The sequence below is a fragment of the Triturus cristatus genome, chromosome 12, assembly GCF_964204655.1.
Source record: "Triturus cristatus chromosome 12, aTriCri1.1, whole genome shotgun sequence".
Taxonomy (NCBI): domain Eukaryota; kingdom Metazoa; phylum Chordata; class Amphibia; order Caudata; family Salamandridae; genus Triturus; species Triturus cristatus.
This window is the reverse complement of record NC_140595.1, coordinates 383732931-383753833: the sequence shown is the minus strand read 5'-3', so window position 1 is coordinate 383753833 and position 20903 is coordinate 383732931.

Here is a 20903-nt window from a genome sequence, read left to right as displayed (position 1 = left end):
TTTGGTCACATTGAGGCTTTAAAAAGTAGTTATTCAACATGAGGCACAATCCAAAAGACATTTTGAATCAATTTTTCTACAGTCCATAAAATCAATTTTCTGATAAAAAATGATGACCCGTGACCTGTCGAACTTTCTCCAGATGGTCAGAAATGGTAATTTTTTAATGTTTAATTATTTGACTGTAAATGCCTATTGCTTGTGAATTATCACTTTTTGGAACTAAATTAAGTGACTTTAGAGTCCTTTTAATGCCTGAAATTGGTCGAAATAGAAGCTTCTGAGTAGGAGAAAAAGTATGTAAAAATGGCAATTTTGGTCACATTGAGGCTTTAAAAAAGTAGAGGCACAATCCCAATGACATTTTGAATCAATTTTTCTAAAGTCCAAAACATCAAATTTTCTGAAGAAAAACGATGACCCGTGACCTGTCGAACTGTCTCCAGATGGTCAGAAATGGTAATTTTTTAATGTTTAATTTTTTGACTGTAAATGACTATTGCTTGTGAATTATCACTTTTGGAACTAAATTAAGTGAGTTTAGATTCATTTTAATGCCTGAAATTGGTTGAAATAGAAGCTTCTTAGTAGGAGAAAAAGTCTGTAAAAATGGCAATTTTGGTCACATTGAGGATTTAAAAAGTAGTTATTCAACATGAGGCACAATCCAAAAGACATTTTGAATCAATTTTTCTACAGTCCAATAAATCAATTTTCTGATGAAAAAACGATGACCCGTGACCTGTGGAATTGTCTCCAGATGGTCAGAAATGGTAGTTTTTTAATGTTTAAGTTTTTTGACTGTAAATGACTATTGCTTGTGAATTATCAATTTTGGAACTAAATTAAGTGAGTGTAGAGTCATTTTAATGCCTGAAATTGGTCGAAATAGAAGCTTCTGAGTAGGAGAAAAAGTCTGTAAAAATGGCAATTTTGGTCACATTGAGGCTTTAAAAAGTAGTTATTCAACATGAGACACAATCCAAATGATATTTTGAATCAATTTTTCAACAGTCCAAAAAATCAATTTTCTGATGAAAAACGATGACCCGTGACCTGTCAAACCGGCTCCAGATGGTCAGAAAATGGTAATTTTTTAATGTTTAATTTTTTGATTGTAAATGACTATTGCTTGTGAATTATCACATTTGGAACTAAATTAAGTGAGTGTAGATTAATTTTAATGCATGAAATTGGTCGAAATAGAAGCTTCTGAGTAGGAGAAAAAGTCTGTAAAAATGGCAATTTTAGTCACATTGAGGCTTTAAAAAGTAGAGGCACAAACCCAATGACATTTTGAATCAATTTTTCCAAAGTCCAAAACATCAATTTTCTGAAGAAAAACGATGACCCGTGACCTGCCGAACTGTCTCCAGATGGTCAGAAATGGTAATTTTTTAATGTTTAATTATTTGACTCTAAATGCCTATTGCTTGTGAATTATCACTTTTGGAACTAAATTAAGTGACTTTAGAGTCCTTTTAATGCCTGAAATTGGTCAAAATAGAAGCTTCTGAGTAGGAGAAAAAGTCTGTAAAAATGGCAATTTTGGTCACATTGAGGCTTTAAAAAGTAGTTATTCAACATGAGACACAATCCAAATGATATTTTAAATCAATTTTTCAACAGTCCAAAAAATCAATTTTCTGATGAAAAACGATGACCCGTGACCTGTCGAACCGTCTCCAGATGGTCAGAAAATGGTAATTTTTTAATGTTTAATTTTTTGATTGTAAATGACTATTGCTTGTGAATTATCACATTTGGAACTAAATTAAGTGAGTGTAGATTAATTTTAATGCATGAAATTGGTCGAATTAGTAGCTTCTGAGTAGGAGAAAAAGTCTGTAAAAATGGCAATTTTGGTCACATTGAGGCTTTAAAAAGTAGTTATTCAACATGAGGCACAATCCAAAAGACATTTTGAATCAATTTTTCTACAGTCCAATAAATCAATTTTCTGATGAAAAAACGATGACCCGTGACCTGTGGAATTGTCTCCAGATGGTCAGAAATGGTAGTTTTTTAATGTTTAAGTTTTTTGACTGTAAATGACTATTGCTTGTGAATTATCAATTTTGGAACTAAATTAAGTGAGTGTAGAGTCATTTTAATGCCTGAAATTGGTCGAAATAGAAGCTTCTGAGTAGGAGAAAAAGTCTGTAAAAATGGCAATTTTGGTCACATTGAGGCTTTAAAAAGTAGTTATTCAACATGAGACACAATCCAAATGATATTTTGAATCAATTTTTCAACAGTCCAAAAAATCAATTTTCTGATGAAAAACGATGACCCGTGACCTGTCAAACCGGCTCCAGATGGTCAGAAAATGGTAATTTTTTAATGTTTAATTTTTTGATTGTAAATGACTATTGCTTGTGAATTATCACATTTGGAACTAAATTAAGTGAGTGTAGATTAATTTTAATGCATGAAATTGGTCGAAATAGAAGCTTCTGAGTAGGAGAAAAAGTCTGTAAAAATGGCAATTTTAGTCACATTGAGGCTTTAAAAAGTAGAGGCACAAACCCAATGACATTTTGAATCAATTTTTCCAAAGTCCAAAACATCAATTTTCTGAAGAAAAACGATGACCCGTGACCTGCCGAACTGTCTCCAGATGGTCAGAAATGGTAATTTTTTAATGTTTAATTATTTGACTCTAAATGCCTATTGCTTGTGAATTATCACTTTTGGAACTAAATTAAGTGACTTTAGAGTCCTTTTAATGCCTGAAATTGGTCAAAATAGAAGCTTCTGAGTAGGAGAAAAAGTCTGTAAAAATGGCAATTTTGGTCACATTGAGGCTTTAAAAAGTAGTTATTCAACATGAGACACAATCCAAATGATATTTTAAATCAATTTTTCAACAGTCCAAAAAATCAATTTTCTGATGAAAAACGATGACCCGTGACCTGTCGAACCGTCTCCAGATGGTCAGAAAATGGTAATTTTTTAATGTTTAATTTTTTGATTGTAAATGACTATTGCTTGTGAATTATCACATTTGGAACTAAATTAAGTGAGTGTAGATTAATTTTAATGCATGAAATTGGTCGAATTAGTAGCTTCTGAGTAGGAGAAAAAGTCTGTAAAAATGGCAATTTTGGTCACATTGAGGCTTTAAAAAGTAGTTATTCAACATGAGGCACAATCCAAAAGACATTTTGAATCAATTTTTTCTACAGTCCAATAAATCAATTTTCTGATGAAAAAACGATGACCCGTGACCTGTGGAATTGTCTCCAGATGGTCAGAAATGGTAGTTTTTTAATGTTTAAGTTTTTTGACTGTAAATGACTATTGCTTGTGAATTATCAATTTTGGAACTAAATTAAGTGAGTGTAGAGTCATTTTAATGCCTGAAATTGGTCGAAATAGAAGCTTCTGAGTAGGAGAAAAAGTCTTTAAAAATGACAATTTTGGTCACATTGAGGCTTTAAAAAGTAGTTATTCAACATGAGGCACAATCCAAATGACATTTTGAATCAATTTTTCTACAGTCCATAAAATCAATTTTCTGATGAAAAACGATGACCCGTGACCTGTCGAACTGTCTCCAGATGGTCAGAAATGGTAATTTTTTAATGTTAAATTTTTTGACTGTAAATGACTATTGCTTGTGAATTATCACTTTTGGAACTAAATTAAGTGAGTTTAGAGTCATTTTAATGCCTGAAATTGGTCGAATTAGTAGCTTCTGAGTAGGAGAAAAAGTCTGTAAAAATGGCAATTTTGGTCACATTGAGGCTTTAAAAAGTAGTTATTCAACATGAGGCACAATCCAAAAGACATTTTGAATCAATTTTTCTACAGTCCATAAAATCAATTTTCTGATAAAAAATGATGACCCGTGACCTGTCGAACTTTCTCCAGATGGTCAGAAATGGTAATTTTTTAATGTTTAATTATTTGACTGTAAATGCCTATTGCTTGTGAATTATCACTTTTGGAACTAAATTAAGTGACTTTAGAGTCCTTTTAATGCCTGAAATTGGTCGAAATAGAAGCTTCTGAGTAGGAGAAAAAGTATGTAAAAATGGCAATTTTGGTCACATTGAGGCTTTAAAAAGTAGTTATTCAACATGAGGCACAATCCCAATGACATTTTGAATCAATTTTTCTAAAGTCCAAAACATCAATTTTCTGAAGAAAAACGATGACCCGTGACCTGTCGAACTGTCTCCAGATGGTCAGAAATTATAATTTTTTAATATTTAATTTTTTGACTGTAAATGACTATTGCTTGTGAATTATCACTTTTGGAATTAAATTAAGTGAGTTTAGAGTCTTTTTAATGCCTGAAATTGGTTGAAATAGAAGCTTCTGAGTAGGAGAAAAAGTCTGTAAAAATGGCAATTTTGGTCACATTGAGGCTTTAAAAAGTAATTATTCAACATGAGGCACAATCCAAATGACATTTTGAATCAATTTTTCTACAGTCCAAAAAATCAATTTTCTGATGAAAAACGATGACCCGTGACCTGTCGAACTGTCTCCAGATGGTCAGAAATGGTAATTTTTTAATGTTTAATTTTTTGACTGTAAATGACTATTGCTTGTGAATTATCAATTTTGGAACTAAATTAAGTGAGTGTAGAGTCATTTTAATGCCTGAAATTGGTCGAAATAGAAGCTTCTGAGTAGGAGAAAACGTCTGTAAAAATGGCAATTTTGGTCACATTGAGGCTTTAAAAAGTAGTTATTCAACATGAGACACAATCCAAATGATATTTTGAATCAATTTTTCAACAGTCCAAAAAATCAATTTTCTGATGAAAAACGATGACCCGTGACCTGTCAAACCGGCTCCAGATGGTCAGAAAATGGTAATTTTTTAATGTTTAATTTTTTGATTGTAAATGACTATTGCTTGTGAATTATCACATTTGGAACTAAATTAAGTGAGTGTAGATTAATTTTAATGCATGAAATTGGTCGAAATAGAAGCTTCTGAGTAGGAGAAAAAGTCTGTAAAAATGGCAATTTTAGTCACATTGAGGCTTTAAAAAGTAGAGGCACAAACCCAATGACATTTTGAATCAATTTTTCCAAAGTCCAAAACATCAATTTTCTGAAGAAAAACGATGACCCGTGACCTGCCGAACTGTCTCCAGATGGTCAGAAATGGTAATTTTTTAATGTTTAATTATTTGACTCTAAATGCCTATTGCTTGTGAATTATCACTTTTGGAACTAAATTAAGTGACTTTAGAGTCCTTTTAATGCCTGAAATTGGTCAAAATAGAAGCTTCTGAGTAGGAGAAAAAGTCTGTAAAAATGGCAATTTTGGTCACATTGAGGCTTTAAAAAGTAGTTATTCAACATGAGACACAATCCAAATGATATTTTAAATCAATTTTTCAACAGTCCAAAAAATCAATTTTCTGATGAAAAACGATGACCCGTGACCTGTCGAACCGTCTCCAGATGGTCAGAAAATGGTAATTTTTTAATGTTTAATTTTTTGATTGTAAATGACTATTGCTTGTGAATTATCACATTTGGAACTAAATTAAGTGAGTGTAGATTAATTTTAATGCATGAAATTGGTCGAATTAGTAGCTTCTGAGTAGGAGAAAAAGTCTGTAAAAATGGCAATTTTGGTCACATTGAGGCTTTAAAAAGTAGTTATTCAACATGAGGCACAATCCAAAAGACATTTTGAATCAATTTTTCTACAGTCCAATAAATCAATTTTCTGATGAAAAAACGATGACCCGTGACCTGTGGAATTGTCTCCAGATGGTCAGAAATGGTAGTTTTTTAATGTTTAAGTTTTTTGACTGTAAATGACTATTGCTTGTGAATTATCAATTTTGGAACTAAATTAAGTGAGTGTAGAGTCATTTTAATGCCTGAAATTGGTCGAAATAGAAGCTTCTGAGTAGGAGAAAAAGTCTTTAAAAATGACAATTTTGGTCACATTGAGGCTTTAAAAAGTAGTTATTCAACATGAGGCACAATCCAAATGACATTTTGAATCAATTTTTCTACAGTCCATAAAATCAATTTTCTGATGAAAAACGATGACCCGTGACCTGTCGAACTGTCTCCAGATGGTCAGAAATGGTAATTTTTTAATGTTAAATTTTTTGACTGTAAATGACTATTGCTTGTGAATTATCACTTTTGGAACTAAATTAAGTGAGTTTAGAGTCATTTTAATGCCTGAAATTGGTCGAATTAGTAGCTTCTGAGTAGGAGAAAAAGTCTGTAAAAATGGCAATTTTGGTCACATTGAGGCTTTAAAAAGTAGTTATTCAACATGAGGCACAATCCAAAAGACATTTTGAATCAATTTTTCTACAGTCCATAAAATCAATTTTCTGATAAAAAATGATGACCCGTGACCTGTCGAACTTTCTCCAGATGGTCAGAAATGGTAATTTTTTAATGTTTAATTATTTGACTGTAAATGCCTATTGCTTGTGAATTATCACTTTTGGAACTAAATTAAGTGACTTTAGAGTCCTTTTAATGCCTGAAATTGGTCGAAATAGAAGCTTCTGAGTAGGAGAAAAAGTATGTAAAAATGGCAATTTTGGTCACATTGAGGCTTTAAAAAGTAGAGGCACAATCCCAATGACATTTTGAATCAATTTTTCTAAAGTCCAAAACATCAATTTTCTGAAGAAAAACGATGACCCGTGACCTGTCGAACTGTCTCCAGATGGTCAGAAATGGTAATTTTTTAATGTTTAATTTTTTGACTGTAAATGACTATTGCTTGTGAATTTTCACTTTTGGAACTAAATTTAGTGAGTTTAGAGTAATTTTAATGCCTGAAATTGGTTGAATTAGTAGCTTCTGAGTAGGAGAAAAACTCTGTAAAAATGGCAATTTTGGTCACATTGAGGCTTTAAAAAGTAATTATTCAACATGAGGCACAATCCAAATGACATTTTGAATCAATTTTTCTACAGTCCAAAAAATCAATTTTGTGATGAAAAACGATGACCCGTGACCTGTCGAACTATCTCCAGATGGTCAGAAATGGTAATTTTTTAATGTTACATTTTTTGACTGTAAATGACTATTGCTTGTGAATTTTCACTTATGGAACTAAATTAAGTGAGTTTAGAGTCATTTTAATGCCTGAAATTGGTTGAAATAGAAGCTTATTAGTACGAGAAAAAGTCTGTAAAAATGGCAATTTTGGTCACATTGAGGCTTTAAAAAGTAGTTATTCAACATGAGGCACAATCCAAATGATATTTTGAATCAAATTTTCTACAGTCCAAAAAATCAATTTTCTGATGAAAAACGATGACCCGTGACCTGTCGAACTGTCTCCAGATGGTCAGAAATGATAATTTTTTAATGTTTAATTTATTTGTCTGTAAATGACTATTGCTTGTGAATTATCACTTTTGGAATTAAATTAAGTGAGTTTAGAGTCATTTTAATGCCTGAAATTGGTCGAAATAGAAGCTTCTGAGTAGGAGAAAAAGTCTGTAAAAATGGCAATTTTGGTCACATTGAGGCTTTAAAAAGTAGTTATTCAACATGAGGCACAATCCAAATGATATTTTGAATCAAATTCTCTACAGTCCGAAAAATCAATTTTCTGATGAAAAACGATGACCCGTGACCTGTCGAACTGTCTCCAGATGGTCAGAAATGGTAATTTTTTAATGTTTAATTTTTTGACTGTATATGACTATTGCTTGTGAATTATCACTTTTGGAACTAAATTAAGTGAGTGTAGAGTCATTTTAATGCCTGAAATTGGTTGAAATAGAAGCTTCTTAGTAGGAGAAAAAGTCTGTAAAAATGGCAATTTTGGTCACATTGAGGCTTTAAAAAGTAGTTATTCAACATGAGGCACAATCCAAATGATATTTTGAATCAAGTTTTCTACAGTCCAAAAAATCAATTTTTTGATGAAAAACGATGACCCGTGACCTGTCGAACTGTCTCCAGATGGTCAGAAATGGTAATTTTTTAATGTTTAATTTTTTGACTGTAAATGACTATTGCTTGTGAATTATCACTTTTGGAACTAAATTAAGTGAGTTTAGAGTCATTTTAATGCCTGAAATTGGTTGAAATAGAAGCTTCTTAGTAGGAGAAAAAGTCTGTAAAAATGGCAATTTTGGTCACATTGAGGATTTAAAAAGTAATTATTCAACATGAGGCACAATCCAAATGACATTTTGAATCAATTTTTCTACAGTCCAAAAAATCAATTTTCTGATGAAAAACGATGACCCGTGACCTGTCGAACTGTCTCCAGATGGTCAGAAATGGTAATTTTTTAATGTTTAATTTTTTGACTGTAAATGACTATTGCTTGTGAATTTTCACTTTTGGAACTAAATTTAGTGAGTTTAGAGTAATTTTAATGCCTGAAATTGGTTGAATTAGTAGCTTCTGAGTAGGAGAAAAACTCTGTAAAAATGGCAATTTTGGTCACATTGAGGCTTTAAAAAGTAGTTATTCAACATGAGGCACAATCCAAAAGACATTTTGAATAAATTTTTCTACAGTCCAAAAAATCAATTTTGTGATGAAAAACGATGACCCGTGACCTGTCGAACTTTCTCCAGATGGTCAGAAATGGTAATTTTTTAATGTTACATTTTTTGACTGTAAATGACTATTGCTTGTGAATTTTCACTTATGGAACTAAATTAAGTGAGTTTAGAGTCATTTTAATGCCTGAAATTGGTTGAAATAGAAGCTTATTAGTACGAGAAAAAGTCTGTAAAAATGGCAATTTTGGTCACATTGAGGCTTTAAAAAGTAGTTATTCAACATGAGGCACAATCCAAATGATATTTTGAATCAAATTTTCTACAGTCCAAAAAATCAATTTTCTGATGAAAAACGATGACCCGTGACCTGTCGAACTGTCTCCAGATGGTCAGAAATGATAATTTTTTAATGTTTAATTTATTTGTCTGTAAATGACTATTGCTTGTGAATTATCACTTTTGGAATTAAATTAAGTGAGTTTAGAGTCATTTTAATGCCTGAAATTGGTCGAAATAGAAGCTTCTGAGTAGGAGAAAAAGTCTGTAAAAATGGCAATTTTGGTCACATTGAGGCTTTAAAAAGTAGTTATTCAACATGAGGCACAATCCAAATGATATTTTGAATCAAATTCTCTACAGTCCGAAAAATCAATTTTCTGATGAAAAACGATGACCCGTGACCTGTCGAACTGTCTCCAGATGGTCAGAAATGGTAATTTTTTAATGTTTAATTTTTTGACTGTATATGACTATTGCTTGTGAATTATCACTTTTGGAACTAAATTAAGTGAGTGTAGAGTCATTTTAATGCCTGAAATTGGTTGAAATAGAAGCTTCTTAGTAGGAGAAAAAGTCTGTAAAAATGGCAATTTTGGTCACATTGAGGCTTTAAAAAGTAGTTATTCAACATGAGGCACAATCCAAATGATATTTTGAATCAAGTTTTCTACAGTCCAAAAAATCAATTTTTTGATGAAAAACGATGACCCGTGACCTGTCGAACTGTCTCCAGATGGTCAGAAATGGTAATTTTTTAATGTTTAATTTTTTGACTGTAAATGACTATTGCTTGTGAATTATCACTTTTGGAACTAAATTAAGTGAGTTTAGAGTCATTTTAATGCCTGAAATTGGTTGAAATAGAAGCTTCTTAGTAGGAGAAAAAGTCTGTAAAAATGGCAATTTTGGTCACATTGAGGATTTAAAAAGTAGTTATTCAACATGAGGCACAATCCAAAAGACATTTTGAATCAATTTTTCTACAGTCCAATAAATCAATTTTCTGATGAAAAAACGATGACCCGTGACCTGTGGAATTGTCTCCAGATGGTCAGAAATGGTAGTTTTTTAATGTTTAAGTTTTTTGACTGTAAATGACTATTGCTTGTGAATTTTCAATTTTGGAACTAAATTAAGTGAGTGTAGAGTCATTTTAATGCCTGAAATTGGTCGAAATAGAAGCTTCTGAGTAGGAGAAAAAGTCTGTAAAAATGGCAATTTTGGTCACATTGAGGCTTTAAAAAGTAGTTATTCAACATGAGACACAATCCAAATGATATTTTGAATCAATTTTTCAACAGTCCAAAAAATCAATTTTCTGATGAAAAACGATGACCCGTGACCTGTCAAACCGGCTCCAGATGGTCAGAAAATGGTAATTTTTTAATGTTTAATTTTTTGATTGTAAATGACTATTGCTTGTGAATTATCACATTTGGAACTAAATTAAGTGAGTGTAGATTAATTTTAATGCATGAAATTGGTCGAAATAGAAGCTTCTGAGTAGGAGAAAAAGTCTGTAAAAATGGCAATTTTAGTCACATTGAGGCTTTAAAAAGTAGAGGCACAAACCCAATGACATTTTGAATCAATTTTTCCAAAGTCCAAAACATCAATTTTCTGAAGAAAAACGATGACCCGTGACCTGCCGAACTGTCTCCAGATGGTCAGAAATTATAATTTTTTAATATTTAATTTTTTGACTGTAAATGACTATTGCTTGAGAATTATCACTTTTGGAATTAAATTAAGTGAGTTTAGAGTCATTTTAATGCCTGAAATTGGTCGAATTAGTAGCTTCTGAGTAGGAGAAAAAGTCTGTAAAAATGGCAATTTTGGTCACATTGAGGCTTTAAAAAGTAATTATTCAACATGAGGCACAATCCAAATGACATTTTGAATCAATTTTTCTACAGTCCAAAAAATCAATTTTCTGATGAAAAACGATGACCCGTGACCTGTCGAACTGTCTCCAGATGGTCAGAAATGGTAATTTTTTAATGTTTAATTTTTTTACTGTAAATGACTATTGCTTGTGAATTTTCACTTTTGGAACTAAATTAAGTGAGTTTAGAGTCATTTTAATGCCTGAAATTGGTCGAATTAGTAGCTTCTGAGTAGGAGAAAAACTCTGTAAAATTGGCAATTTTGATCACATTGAGGCTTTAAAAAGTAGTTATTCAACATGAGGCACAATCCAAAAGACATTTTGAATCAATTTTTCTACAGTCCAAAAAATCAATTTTGTGATGAAAAACGATGACCCGTGACCTGTCGAACTGTCTCCAGATGGTCAGAAATGGTAATTTTTTAATGTTAAATTTTTTGACTGTAAATGACTATTGCTTGTGAATTTTCACTTATGGAACTAAATTAAGTGAGTTTAGAGTCATTTTAATGCCTGAAATTGGTTGAAATAGAAGCTTCTTAGTAGGAGAAAAAGTCTGTAAAAATGGCAATTTTGGTCACATTGAGGCTTTAAAAAGTAGTTATTCAACACGAGGCACAATCCAAATGATATTTTGAATCAAATATTCTATAGTCCAAAAAATCAATTTTCTGATGAAAAACGATGACCCGTGACCTGTCGAACTGTCTCCAGATGGTCAGAAATGATAATTTTTTAATGTTTAATTTATTTGTCTGTAAATGACTATTGCTTGTGAATTATCACTTTTGGAATTAAATTAAGTGAGTTTAGAGTCATTTTAATGCCTGAAATTGGTCGAAATAGAAGCTTCTGAGTAGGAGAAAAAGTCTTTAAAAATTGCAATTTTGGTCACATTGAGGCTTTAAAAAGTAGTTATTCAACATGAGGCACAATCCAAATGACATTTTGAATCAATTGTTCAACAGTCCATAAAATCAATTTTCTGATGAAAAACGATGACCCGTGACCTGTCGAACTTTCTCCAGATGGTCAGAAATGGTCATTTTTTAATGTTTAATTATTTGACTGTAAATGACTATTGCTTGTGAATTATCACTTTTGGAACTAAATTAAGTGACTTTAGAGTCATTTTAATGCCTGAAATTGGTCGAAATAGAAGCTTCTGAGTAGGAGAAAAAGTCTGTAAAAATGGCAATTTTGGTCACATTGAGGCTTTAAAAAGTAGTTATTCAACATGAGGCACAATCCAAATGACATTTTGAATCAATTTTTCTACAGTCCAAAAAATCAATTTTCTGATGAAAAACGATGACTCGTGACCTGTCGAACTGTCTCCAGATGGTCAGAAATGGTAATTTTTTAATGTTTAATTTTTTTACTGTAAATGACTATTGCTTGTGAATTTTCACTTTTGGAACTAAATTAAGTGAGTTTAGAGTCATTTTAATGCCTGAAATTGGTCGAAATAGAAGCTTCTGAATAGGATAAAAAGTCTGTAAAAATGGCAATTTTGGTCACATTGAGGCTTTAAAAAGTAGTTATTCAACATGAGGCACAATCCAAATGATATTTTGAATCAATCTTTCAACAGTCCAAAAAATCAATTTTCTGATGAAAAACGATGACCCGTGACCTGTCGAACCGTCTCCAGATGGTCAGAAATGGTAATTTTTTAATGTTTAATTTTTTGACTGTAAATGACTATTGCTTGTGAATTTTCACTTTTGGAACTAAATTAAGTAAGTTTAGAGTCATTTTAATACCTGAAATTGGTTGAAATAGAAACTTCTTAGTAGGAGAAAAAGTCTGTAAAAATGGCAATTTTGGTCACATTGAGGCTTTAAGAAGTAGTTATTCAACATGAGGCACAATCCAAATGATATTTTGAATCAAATTTTCTACAGTCCAAAAAATCAATTTTCTGATGAAAAACGATGACCCGTAACCTGTCGAACTGTCTCCAGATGGTCAGAAATGGTAATTTTTTAATGTTTAATTATTTGACTGTAAATGACAATTGCTTGTGAATTATCACTTTTGGAACTAAATTAAGTGACTTTAGAGTCCTTTTAATGCCTGAAATTGGTCGAAATAGAAGCTTCTGAGTAGGAAAAAAGTCTGTAAAAATGGCAATTTTGGTCACATTGAGGCTTTAAAAAGTAGTTATTCAACATGAGACACAATCCAAATGATATTTTGAATCAATTTTTCAACAGTCCAAAAAATTAATTTTCTGATGAAAAACGATGACCCGTGACCTGTCGAACCGTCTCCAGATGGTCAGAAAATGGTAATTTTTTAATGTTTAATTTTTTGAGTGTAAATGACTATTGCTTGTGAATTATCACTTTTGGACCTAAATTAAGTGAGTGTAGAGTCATTTTAATGCCTGAAATTGGTCGAAATAGAAGCTTCTGAGTAGGAGAAAAAGTCTGTAAAAATGGCAATTTTGGTCACATTGAGGCTTTAAAAAGTAGAGGCACAATCCCAATGACATTTTGAATCAATTTTTCTACAGTCCAAAACATCAATTTTCTGAAGAAAAACTATGACCCGTGACCTGTCGAACTGTCTCCAGGTGGTCAGAAAATATAATTTTTTAATATTTAATTTTTTGACTGTAAATGACTATTGCTTGTGAATTATCACTTTTGGAACTAAATTAAGTGAGTTTAGAGTCATTTTAATGCCTGAAATTGGTCGAAATAGAAGCTTCTGAGTAGGAGAAAAAGTCTGTAAAAATGGCAATTTTGGTCACATTGAGGCTTTAAAAAGTAGTTTTTCAACATGAGGCACAATCCAAATGACATTTTGAGTCAATTTTTCTACAATCCAAAAAATCAATTTCCTGATGAAAAACGATGACCCGTGCGTGACCTGTCGAACTGTCTCCAGATGGTCAGAAATGGTAATTTTTTAATGTTTAATTTTTTGACTGTAAATGACTATTGCTTGTGAATTATCACTTTTGGAACTAAATTAAGTGAGTTTAGAGTCATTTTAATGCCTGAACTTGGTCGAAATAGAACCTTCTGAGTAGGAGAAAAAGTCTGTAAAAATGGCAATTTTGGTCACATTGAGGCTTTAAAAAGTAGTTATTCAACATGAGGCACAATCTAAATGATATTTTGAATAAATTTTTCTACAGTCCAAAAAATCAATTTTCTGATGAAAAACGATGACCCGTCGAACTGTCTCCAGATGGTCAGAAATGGTAATTTTTTTGTTTTTTTTGAAACCGTTTATTGCAATTTCAAGAATATACAAGTATGGGCCTACAACCTTCGGGCCGGCCGCTAGAATGACAGGAGCATATGACATACGTTCAAAAACACTTGGCCTTGCAGAGAAGCAGAATCAGGAGGTGTCAACGTCGTGGGCCACATCACTCTGACCCCACAATACGGTTTCATTTTATACAAACAACACGAAAAATCACACCCGCAAGGCAACCCGCAATCGAAAGTAACAGCACGTGCTCCCCGAATGGGGGACCCCAGCCATCCACAGGAGTCTAAAGAGGGGAAGGGGAACAGATCGAGGACTGGGGGAACTCTGTGCCCGGGGCTGGGGAAAGGAGTCAACTAAGGGGACGGGGTTGGTGAGGCAGCAGGCAGCAGTGGTGGCGCGCAGATACCCCCGCGGTAGGCGTTCCAGGGGCCCCACACTTTCACCCATGCCCCAGGCTTACGCCTCGCCACATACACCACCTTTTCTCGGAACATGCACCAATCCATGTGTTCTTTCCAGGCCGACACCGCCGGGGGCCTCTGGGATACCCACAGTTGAGCAATGTCACGCTTAGCAATCATATATCCCAGAGTCACCCATCGCGTCTGCGGAACCGAGTAGTCAGTTGGTTCCCACACATTCAGCAGGCATCTCCTCGCTTCAGGCAGCAGCGCGACATGCGTAACCACTCGCAGGACCTCATGCACACCACGCCAGAATCGCTCCACCTTCGGGCATTCCCACAAAATATGCAAAAAAGTAGCCAAAGCACCACACCCACGCTTACACAACCCATCCTCAGCATAGCCCATTCGCAGAAGCCTTGGCCCCGTCATGTAAACCCGGTGGAGTATCTTAAGCTGGACGAAGCGAAGGCGAGCCGGTATGGCCACCTCCTTCGGAGAGGCCACCGCGGAAATCCAGTCCTCGTCGTCCAACTCCAGCCCATCGGCAACCCAAGCCTCGCGGAGGCCAGTCAGCAAGCCCGATCGGTCATTAATCAATTTTTTGTAAATAAGGGAGATCGTGCTGTCCGGAACGTAGAAATGGTAATTTTTTAATGTTTAATTTTTTGACTGTAAATGACTATTGCTTGTGAATTATCACTTTTGGAACTAAATTAAGTGAGTGTAGAGTCATTTTAATGCCTGAAATTGGTTGAAATAGAAGCTTCTTAGTAGGAGAAAAAGTCTGTAAAAATGGCAATTTTGGTCACATTGAGGCTTTAAAAAGTAGTTATTCAACATGAGGCACAATCCAAATGATATTTTGAATCAAATTTTCTACAGTCCAAAAAATCAATTTTCTGATGAAAAACGATGACCCCGGACCTGTCAAATTTTCTCCAGATGGTCAAAAAAGGTCATTTTTTAATATTTAATCTTTTGAGTGTAAATGACTATTACATGTGAATTATCACTTTTAAAACTAAAATAAGTGTGTTTAGAGTCATTTTGCTGCCCCAAATTGGTCAAAATAGAAGCTTCTAAATAGGAGGAAAAGTCTATAAAAATGGCAAGTTTCGTCACATTGAGGCTTTAAAACGTAGTTATCCAACATGAGGCACAATCCAAATGACATTTTGAATCAATTTTTCTACAGTCCAAAAAATCAATTTTCTGATGAATAACGATGACCTGTGACTTGTTGAACTTTCTCCAGATGGTCAGAAATGGTAATTTTTTAAAGCTCAAGTTTTTTTACTGTAAATGACTATTGCGTGTGAATTAGAACTCTTGCAACTAAAATAAGTGTGTTTAGAGTCATTTTCCTGCCTGAAATTGTTCGAAATAGAAGCATCTGAGGAGGATAAAAAGTCTGTAAAAATAACAATTTTGGTCACATTGAGGCTTTAAAAAGTAGTTATTCAACATGAGGCACAATCCAAATGATATTTTGAATCAATTTTTCTACAGTCCAAAAAATCTATTTTCTGATGAAAAACGATGACCCGTGATTGACCTGTCGAACTTTCTCCAGATTGTCAGAAAAGGTAATTTAAAAAAAAAAGATTTTTTGACTGTAAATGACTATTGCATGTGAATTATCACTCTTGGAACTAAAATAAGTGTGTTTAGAGTCATTTTAATGCCTGAAATTGCTCGAATCAGAGGCTTATGAGTAGGAGAAAAAGTCTGTAAAAATGGCAATTTTGGTCACATTAAGGCTTTAAAAAGTAATTATTCAACATGAGGCAAAATCCAAATGACATTTTGAAACAATTTTTCTACAGTCCAAAAAATCAATTTTCTGATGAAAAACAATGACCCGTGACTTGTCGAACTTTCTCCAGATGGTCAGAAATAGTAATTTTTTAATGTTTAATTTTTTGACTGGAAATGACTGTTGCATGTGAACTAGAACTCTTGGAACTAAAATAAGTGTGTTTAGAGTCATTTTAATGCCTGAAATTGCTCGAAATAGAAGCTTCTGAGTAGGAGAAAAAGTCTGTAAAAATGTCAATTTTGGTCACTTTGAGGCTTTAAAAAGTAGTTATTCAACATGAGGCCCAATCCAAATGTCATTTTGAATACATTTTTCTACAGTCCAAAAAATCTATTTTCTGATGATAAACGATGACGATGGCCTGTCAAATTTTCTTCAGATGGTCAGTAATGGTTATTTTTTAATGTTTAATCTTTTGACTGTAAATAACTTTGGCATTTGAATTATCACTTTTGGATCTAAAATATGTGTGTTTAGAGTCATTTTCTTGCCAGAAATTGGTCGAAATAGAACATTCTGGGTAGGAGGAAAAGACTGAAAAAATGGCAATTTTGGTCACTGTGAGGCTTTAAAAAGTGGTTATGCAACATGAGGCACAATTCAATTGACATTTTGAATAATTATTTCAACAGTCCAAAAAATCAATTTTCTGATGATAAAGATGACCCCGGACCAGTCAAATTTTCTCCAGATGGTCAGAAATGGTCATTTTTTAATATTTAATCTTTTGAGTGTAAATGACTATTACATGTGAATTATCACTTTTGAAACTAAAATAAGTGTGTTTAGAGTCATTTTCCTGCCCGAAATTGGTCGAAATAGAAGCTTCTAAATAGGAGGAAAAGTCTGTAAAAATGGCAAGTTTGGTCACATTGAGGCTTTAAAAAGTAGTAATTCAACATGAGGCACAATCCAAATGACATTTTGAATCAATTTTTCTACAGTCCAAAAAATCAATTTTCTGATGATCAACGATGACCTGTGACTTGTTGAACTTTTTCCAGATGGTCAGAATTGGTAAATTTTTTAATGCTTAAGTTTTTTTTACTGTAAATGACTAATGCGTGTGAATTAGAACTCTTGGAACTAAAATAAGTGTGTTTAGAGTCCTTTTCCTGCCCGAAATTGTTTGAAATAGAAGCTTCTGAGTAGGATAAAAAGTCTGTAAAAATAACACTTTTGGTCACATTGAGGCTTTAAAAAGTAGTTATTCAACATGAGGCACAATCCAAATGATGTTTTCAATCAATTTTTCTATAGTCCAAAAAATCAATTTTCTGATGAAAAACGATGACCTGTGAGTGACCTGTCGAACTTTCTCCAGATGGTCAGAAAAGGTAAGTTTTTTTATTTTAAATTTTTTGACTGTAAATGACTATTGCATGTGAATTATCAGTCTTGGAACTAAAATTAGTGTGTTTAGAGTCATTTTAATGCCTGAAATTGCTCGAAATAGAAGCTTATGAGTAGGAGAAAAAGTCTGTAAAAATTGCAATTTTGGTCACATTGAGGCTTTTAAAAGTAATTATTCAACATGAGGCAAAATCCAAATGACATTTTAAAACAATTTTTCTACAGTCCAAGAAATCAATTTTCTGATGAAAAACGATGACCCACTTTCGAATTTTCTCCAGATGGTCAGAAATGGTAATTTTTCAATGTTTAATTTTTTGACTGGAAATGACTATTGCGTGTGAATTAGAACTCTTGGAACTAAAATAAGTGTGTTTAGAGTCATTTTAATGCCTGAAATTGGTCAAAATAGAAGCTTCTGAGTAGGAGAAAAAGTCTGTAAAAATGGCAATTTTGGTCACATTGTGGCTTTAAAAAGTAGTTATTCAACACGAGGCACAATCCAAATGTCATTTTGAATCAATTTTTCTACAGTCCAAAAAATCAATTTTCTGATGAAAAACAATGGCCCGTGACCTGTCGAACTTTCTTCAGATGGTCAGAAATGGTAATTATTAATGTTTAATTTTTTGACTGTAAATGACTATTGCATGTGAATTAGAACTCTTGGAACTAAAACAAGTGTGTTTAGAGTCATTTTAATGCCTGAAATTGGTCAAAATAGTAGCTTCTGAGTAGGAGTAAAAGTCTGAAAAAATGGCAATTTTGGTCACATTGAGGCTTTAAAAAGCAGTTATTCAACATGAGGCACATTCCAAATGACATTTTGAATTAAGTTTTTCTAAAATCCCAAAAATCTATTTTCTTATGAAAAACGATGACCTGTGACCTGTCGAACTTTCCCTAGATGGTCAGAAATGGTAATTTTTTAATGTTTAATTTTTTGACTGTAAATGATTATTGCATGTGAATTATCACTTTTGGAACTAAAATAATTGTGTTTAGAGTCATTTTAATGCCTGAAATTGTTCGAAATAGAAGCTTCTGAGTAGGAGAAAAAGTCCTTAAAAATGGCAATTTTGGTAACATTGAGGCTTTAAAAAGCAGTTCTTCAACATGAGGCACAATCCAAATGACATTTTGAATTTCATTTTTCTACAGTCCAAAAAATCTATTTATTGATGAAAACCGATGACCTGTGACCTGTCGAACTTTCACTAGTTGGTCGGAAATGGTAATCTTATAATGTTAAATTTTTTGACTGTATATGATTATTGCATGTGAATTATCATTTTTGGAACTAAAATAATTGTGTTTAGAGTCATTTTAATGCCTGAAATTGTTCGAAATAGAAGCTTCTGAGTAGGAGAACTTGCCTGTAAAAATGGCAATTTTGGTAACTTTGAGGCTTTTAAAAGCAGTTATTCAACATAAGGCACAATCCAAATGTCATTTTGAATCAATTTGTCTACAGTCAAAAAAATCGATTTTCTGATGATAAACGATGACCCCGGTCCTGTCAAATTTTCTCCAGATGGTCAGTAATGGTTATTTTTTAATGTTTAATCTTTTGACTGTAAATAACTATGGCATTTGAATTATCACTTTTGGATCTAGAATAAGTGTGTTTAGAGTCATTTTCTTGCCCGAAATTGGTCGAAATAGAAGCTTCTGGGTAGGAGGAAAAGTCTGAAAAAATGGCAATTTTGGTCACATTGAGGCTTCAAAAAGCAGTTATTCAACATGAGGCATAATCCAAATGACATTTTGAATGAATTTTTCTACAGTCCAAAAAATGTATTTTCTGATGAAAAACGATGACCTGTGACCTGTTGAACTTTCCCTAGATGGTCAGAAATGGTAATTTTTTGATGTTTAATTTTTTGACTGGAAATGATTGTTGCGTGTGAATTAGAACTCTTGGAACTAAAATAAGTGTGTTTAGAGTAATTTTAATGCCTGAAATTGTTCGAAATAGAAGCTTCTGAGTAGGATAAAAAGTCTGTAAAAATGTCAATTTTTGTAACATAGAGGCTTTAAAAAGCAGTTATTCAACATGAGGCACAATCCAAATGTCGTTTTGAATCAATTTTTCTACAGTCCAAAAAATCAATTTTCTGATGAAAAACGATGACCCGTGACCTGTCGATCTTTCTCCAGATGGTCAGAAATGATAATTTTTAATGTTTAATTTTTTGACTATACATGACTATTGCATGTGAATTATCACTTTTGGAGCTAAAATAAGTGTGTTTAGAGTCATTTTAATGCCTGAAATTTGTCGAAATAGAAGCTTCTGAGTAAGAGGAAAAATCTGTAAAAATGGCAATTTTGGTCACTGTGAGGCTTTAAAAAGTGGTTATTCAACATGAGGCACAGTCCAATTGACATTTTGAATAATTTTTTCTACAGTCCAAAAAATCAATTTTCTGATATTAAACGATGACCCCGTTGGACTTGGCCCTTCTGGCTGGTTCACCCCTGAATCTTTTTGCTTTTTAACTGTGACTTGTGGTAATGATTTTGGTTTCTGCGCACTTTCCCTGTGTCCCAGAGTAAAGTGCGTGCGCACTCTGAGTGCATGTGGTGAGATAGGCCTGCCCTCCCGTAGGAATGCATGGGGAATGTATGTGTCCCTGGTAGTTCCTGATGCGTGGGGTGTGCAGGCTCGAGTTTGGTATGTGCGGACTCGTGTGATCAAATGCTGCGCGATGATGTGTGCGGCGTGCATGTACCTAGTGTGGAAGTGCCACTTCTAGAAGTGAGCACTTCAGTGTGCAGTGTAAAATGTGTGCCTTGTCTGGCGATTGGCTGGTTGAGGTCATGTGATGGGCCAGGGAATCCCCAGAGTCAGGATGAGTCACCCAGTGGTGAATAGGGAGATCAGCAGCTAGATGGGTGGGAGGAGTACACCTGGGTCCTGAATAGGGCTGGGCTTTCCCCACACAGTGCTGGCTCCGTCCCCTGTGGTGCGACTGCTGACCCTGGCCTGTCCTCTGAATAGGGAGAGGGGCTGAGCAAAACAAAGTGCTCAGGAACCAGCTGTAACTGGTTCGCCCCTTTCCTGCACCTTGAGACCAAGGGTTTCACTGTATAAAAAGGGGCTGTGTCCCCTTACAATTTGTTCTGCTTTGGATCCTGACAGAGGGGGGCTTGCTGCTGGTGGGGGCCCAGGAGGGACCGCCATGGGGGCTACCTCCCTGCTGGAGGGTTCTGTGTGCTGGCCCCTGGGCCCTACCTTGCCCCCTGGATGCCTTCAGGACCTTTTGGCTGGGCCTTTTACTCTGCCAAGACTTTGTCCAGCCTCCTAGCACCCTGGGAGCGCTTTGCTTTGGTTTTGGGGGCACCTGGCTTGTGTCTGCTAGGGAGAGCTCTGTGCTCCTGTACCTTGGGTGTTGCAGAGGAGCGCGGGCGGTGCAGCGCGGCGCTGCCCGTCCCTTTAG